The following is a 6,248-nucleotide window of genomic DNA, read 5'->3' as shown; positions in this document are numbered from 1 at the left end:
TTACTTACTTTACTTACTTTACTTACTTTACTTACTTTTCTTACTTTACTTACTTTACTTACTTTACTTACTTTACTTACTTTACTTACTTTACTTACTTTACTTACTTTACTTACTTTACTTACTTTACTTACTTTACTTACTTTTGCTTTACTTACTTTTGCTTAACTTACTTTTGCTTTACTTACTTTACTTACTTTAGTTCCTTTACCTATTTTACTTTACTTTAAATATATCACTTATTTACTTTATTTACTTAACTACTTGGGACGTGTGCGAGTTAGGCTAAGTTGCGTTCTAAATGAGGGAAATTCTAAGTTGTGCTGATAATGTAGTGATGTGTCGATAAGTGTTGATAAATGGCTAAATGAGTGCAGTGCAAAAAATCCCAACAAATCTCCCATTAGGTTTAGCATCAACCCATTAGCCTAACTCGCACACGTCCTAAATTTCTTATTTTACGTTTGGTTAGGTTGGAGTGGAAGTATTGTATAGCAAAAGTCATTTAAGTACAAATAGTAGTGCATTTTGTAGCCACGGTTTAGATATTGTCCAACAAGACTATTTTAAAAGTATAAACTTAGCTATATCCTTGATTATAAAAGATAATAGCTCATTTACGTCAGTAAAAAAAGGAGTCTCAAATAATTTGAAAATATTCTCTAGAACGCTCTTTGTTGTTGTTATTGTTTTAACCCGCTAGAACATTCTGTATTACATATGGATATAAAATAGAATAAAATGATATGTAGATATGTACGCGACACTCAGTAGTAACAATCGCTAAAGATTTAAGTACAACTAATAATTAATAAGTACCGTAATAGTACGTATTTTGAATTCTGTTTGGTAAATCCGACGAAGGAAATCTTCTTAGTGGACGTGAATGGTAGATATCCGATAATAGATTGTGTGCGAGTGAGTTCAGGTGATTTGATAGTCTTATTCAGTAGTTTTTGCTGACTGAGAAGTTTCAAACACTGATGGGACGTGGAGATCACGCTGGGATATACCATGGAGCAATCGTACATAAACGAAGTATTTTTGATTTAAATCTCTGTAAAATCGCTATATTAGATTTGCAACTGCAAGCAAGCAACTGGGTCTCGTAAATATATGGTGTTTCTATATGAGACGCCGATAAAGATGAACTCCCAGATAATTTGCGTGATTGGAGTGGCTCCAGGACGTAGACCCGGCTGGTCTAGGAAGATGAGGTGAAGTACAGTTTTTTCCACATCCGTAGATCTACAACTCCAATAAAAGTCGTTGAAGGGTAAACCAATTTTTATAACATGCTCCACTAATATGAACCGATGTCTTAGCACCGTTGTCGTAGTACTGATTTGTTTCTGCTTCTATTGAAGCAGCTGATAGATATGAGTTTTAACCAATTGAACCAGGTATGTCTTGCGATCTAACAAAATTTTTATTCGCCGAGGCTTTCATTGTCAACTCTAAGTATTTACTTTAAGGTACTAGTTTAACTGTTACAAAAGGGATGTTAATATCGGAGATGTATGTGTTGACTTCATCAGTAGCTTAATGTCGGTATTTTTAACACTGACTGATCAGGAATTGTTCATCACAAAATTCTTCGATTTGAAATTCGAACCTCTTCACCATATTTGCCATTTGTGGGAACTGTTTCAAATATATTTGCAATCAGTACGTCCTCATTTAGTTATATTTCATGACCAAATTTGTAAAGGTGCTATATTTTTTAAACGATTAACTATATTAGTATCGCTGAAATACTTATAGAGCTACTTATTCTATTTAGTTCGATATTCATTGGCAATACATGCATGACAATAGATCCTGCAAAGAATTTTTCTCTCGAGTACTACTGAAGTCTTCTCAATACTTTAGATATTGTCCAAGTAACTATATCATATACATTACAAGTATATAAAGGGAGTGCTGTATATTTTAGTTGCTCACCGAGCTGAAGTTATTATCTATTAGTAAGACTTACCTTTTATTGATTTCCTAGGCTGACCTATTTTTTGATTGAGCTGGTTGCTTTCATTACTTTGAACTCATACTTATTAACAGTGGGATGAGTTCCAAGTTGTATAGGAACCTTGTTTTGTTGAGAAACTTTATTCTGTCTCTTCATTTATTTACTTATTTATTTACTCAATAAAACGACAATGAAATATATATATGATATATTTATTAAGTTCAACTATTAAATATTTAATACAAGAAGATTTGCAAAACTCATTGTAAAAGTAAAATGTTTTTTGCTGAAATTCAGACAATGCAAGTCCTTTTAAACTTAACTTGAATATTTTAAATTAAATAATGTTTCAAATAAAATAAATAAATAAAATTTTGCTCAGAGTTCTTCAAGTAACTGCAGTTGTTATTTTATATTTTTTAAATTCTTCAAATTTTGTATCTTAAGCAAAGTTGACCAAACTCAATTTTGAAGTGTCTGAAACTAAGCAACTGAGAAAAAAAGGCGCAATAATTGACATCAGCAACACTGAAAATGTAACTCAAAACTGCTTTTAGACGAAAATTGTAGCAAAAAAAAGTTGTAATATAAAAAATACTTGGAAAGCGCAGTTTTTTTCCGTCAATTTCAACTTAAGTACTTCTCCGCTTTCAAAAGCAACTCAAATAAATAAAAAACTTGCTTTTTTACTTAGTTGCCATCGGTCGTATGTGAAAAGTTGGTCCGGTCCATAGACTGCAGCACTGTTGGCGAATCTAAAATTTTAAGAGAAATGCGAACAATAAATTGCGTCGGAAAATTGCAGACAATTGGCGAATGTGAAGGATAAAAGTATCTTGGCTTTAAAGGATACAAAGAGAACAATAAAAAAGCAAATAATAGTTAAGACGGTTTCAAGTAGTAAATTTGTAGAAAAAAATGGTATATAAAAAATTAAGATGTCTACGTGAGAATTATGGGTTTTCTGTTTTGTAAGCGTAATTATTTTGAAAGATAGAGAGGGGATTTAGGGACGTTGTTGAAAGTTAATTGAAAATAATCGTACAATTTTTTTAAAAATATTTTCAATTAAAGAATAATTAAAAGTTTGAACAGCTTCGTTGAACTATGGGCAGATTTATTATTTTTTGAATTGATGTATATATATGTTTGTTATTTAGTTTTCTTCTTGATATGTTTTGGTGACCAGAAAAACTATTGAGAAAGTTTAGGTACGTAAATTCAAAGAGGAAAGTGTGAATTTACCGACAAACGATTAGTTTTATAATATTTATGGATTATATGTCTGATAAAATAAGACAGTTCAATAAGCATAGAGGTTTGATTGTCTAATGGAATTTGGATTCTAGCGCTATTTTAATTTTCGATTGATAAATCTTAAGTGAAATATATAACACTCGAGATTTATTTATAACACTATAAATTATCCTGAAATTAACAAATGTTTTACAGGTTTTCACAAATAAAAGGTTCAAATCACCTCTACATATGTATTTATAAAAAATATGAATGCCCACTACCACAACTACAAAAAGTTAGATTATTCTTTAAATTTTTTATTGGGCAACAAAATTTATCAGAACGAGAATAAATCTAGACTGAATTCAGATTTATGAATTATGAATTATGAAGATTTATGAATAAGTAAAACAAAAGCGATAAAAACTATTCCATCCTAAAAAAATAGAGGCTCTACTGAAAATAGTACTACTTAACATACTTCTAAGAAATGAAGAGACAAAAGAAGCGCTAAAATGTCATATAGAACATGGCTTCCTTCTATAATCAATTTGAACGAATATAGTTAACAAGCTTAACAATATTTAAGTCTCATAAAAATAGAATTAAACTCTCTTTAATTGAATCTATATAACTGAACGAGTATTATTTCTAAAATAATGCTATGCATATCGTTAGATTCAAAACAAATGGTAAAGCTGGTGTAGGAATGATTGGTTCCAGTTTCGTATATACTAAATTGATCCCATATACGATGCGGAAATCATCACAATAGATTTAACTCTGTGAAAAATATTACAAAGCATATTACTGGCCTTCGTATTTCTATAATTTTAGATGAAATTAGTAGTAAAATCACTAAAACGTCATAAATTTAAACATATATCAATGTTTGAATTCAGAAATAACCGAATAATTTATTATTTGTTATAAATAATTAATAATTTCTACGTTTCAACAATTAAAGATGAAAAGAAAAATTCTTTTCTTTAATAAGAAAAGAAAAATTTTCATTTTAAAATAATAAAAATATATTTTAAATTTCCAATTAGTTTTTTAAATCAATATATATATATTATATATATATATATATATATATTATATATATATATATATATATTATATATATATATATATATATATATATATATATTATAATATGCATCCCTAAAACACAACTTTAAGAAATGATGTTTCAATCCAAAAAATTAAATAAATCTCATTTGTTAGAAAAGGTATATTTTAAATATTTACCGCCATAGGAATTGCAACTATAATTTCATTATTTAGAAAATATTTTGTTTAATTAGTTTATATCACAACGTGATATTATCACAACGTGATATATGATTGACTACTGTGAATAAAGTAACATTTGTTTGGATACCTGGTCTGAAGGTTTTCAACGGCACCAAAAGTTTATGACGGCGGGCACACTAACTGTCCTCATGGAACCCTAATTTTTTTGTGGGAAATTCTATTGATAATTAAGCTTCTTCATGGAACCAATTTTTTTTCGCTTGTTAGATAGTATTAGATTAAATATGTAAAATATAAGTTTTTTCAAGAGGTTTGAATAGACTTTAAACACCTAACAACTCATTTAGTTCAATGACAATATTGAACGGCTTCTTAAAATAGATTTAAAATCAGACAAATCATTAGTTTCTTAACTGGACATGCTAGTGTTAAGGACCATCTTTTAAAAATGTAACTACTTATCTATTTCCTAAATCGAATGCACGTTATATGTGAAAATTACTATAGCAATTGGAATAACTCCCGTTGCAATTACTACAGTTTCTTATACTGATATTAATATTAAGTAAAGCTTTTTTATTTTAACTAAAAAAGCTTTTAACTATTTTAATGAGTTCGAGCGTGGTCGTCCTTTTCTTCATGACGAATTTCAAGCAGATGGACCAAGAAGGGCTATTATACCAGAAAACATCGATGCAGTACACGAAACGATTGACATGGATCGGCATGTTACATACCGGGATATAGAAGCGTCCTTGGGCATTAGTGGGGCCACAATACATTCATTTTTACATATACATTTAGCTGTCGGAACTATTTGTTCCTGTTGGATTCCGTTCGTTCAAAAACAGCACGTGTTAATTAGTGCAAAGAAATTATGAAAAAATACAGTTAAAGCCTAAAAAAAAGTATACTTTTATATAAATTCAATTACAATATAAAATGCTCACTAATAACTTTTTAGTGTCATTCATTTTATATATATATAGCTGTTTCCTGATGTCATGTTGCTTGATACCTGTAGCTTGATCATGTTTGTTACATTTGATATTATGACTTAGTGGTTTGGGACACTATTCTTTGAATTTTCGTTTTATTATAAATTAATTTAAATGTATTTGATATCGCGATTTCACTAGCTATATTTGTTTTAGTTTCTGATTTATCTAGAGTTTTAATTGGTTTAATGTCTTCTCTATATACTGTTATATAGCCATTTAAGCCATTTTCACTATTAATGAATGCCGTCATATATCTCTTTTACTATCACTCATACAGTATTATATACATTTTAATGTTCTCTGATATCTGATATAATATTATAAATAAATTTTGAAAAAGATATGTAAAAGTTACACTGTGGCAACACCACATTTACAAATTCTTAATTTCGTTAAAAACATATGCCGTCTCTATCAATTGCTTTGAACGCATTAGTAATAAAACACAATAAGGTTATTCACAAGTTTAAGTAACGCCAAAAATCAAAAATCAATCTCTTGTGAATGGTCACTAAAAATATGTTGCAAAATTTCAGTCATTTGTTAAAATCATATAAGCATTTAATTCAATAATAAATTCAAATACATATATAAATAAATTAATTTAAATATATAAGATAAAAACGCTTGTACACAACACAATAAAAAACATATGTAATAAAAAGCTTTTCACATATTTAAAAAGTTATGCTAATTTGTTTCTAACAGACAGCTGTTTTTTCATAACTCTGAAAATAAAAATTACTGCCATTATAAAAAATTTTATATTATATGAAGCCTTT

Source organism: Teleopsis dalmanni, chromosome 1 (genome assembly GCF_002237135.1).
Source record: "Teleopsis dalmanni isolate 2A chromosome 1, ASM223713v2, whole genome shotgun sequence".
NCBI classification, from domain to species: domain Eukaryota; kingdom Metazoa; phylum Arthropoda; class Insecta; order Diptera; family Diopsidae; genus Teleopsis; species Teleopsis dalmanni.
This window is presented reverse-complemented; position numbering follows the sequence as displayed.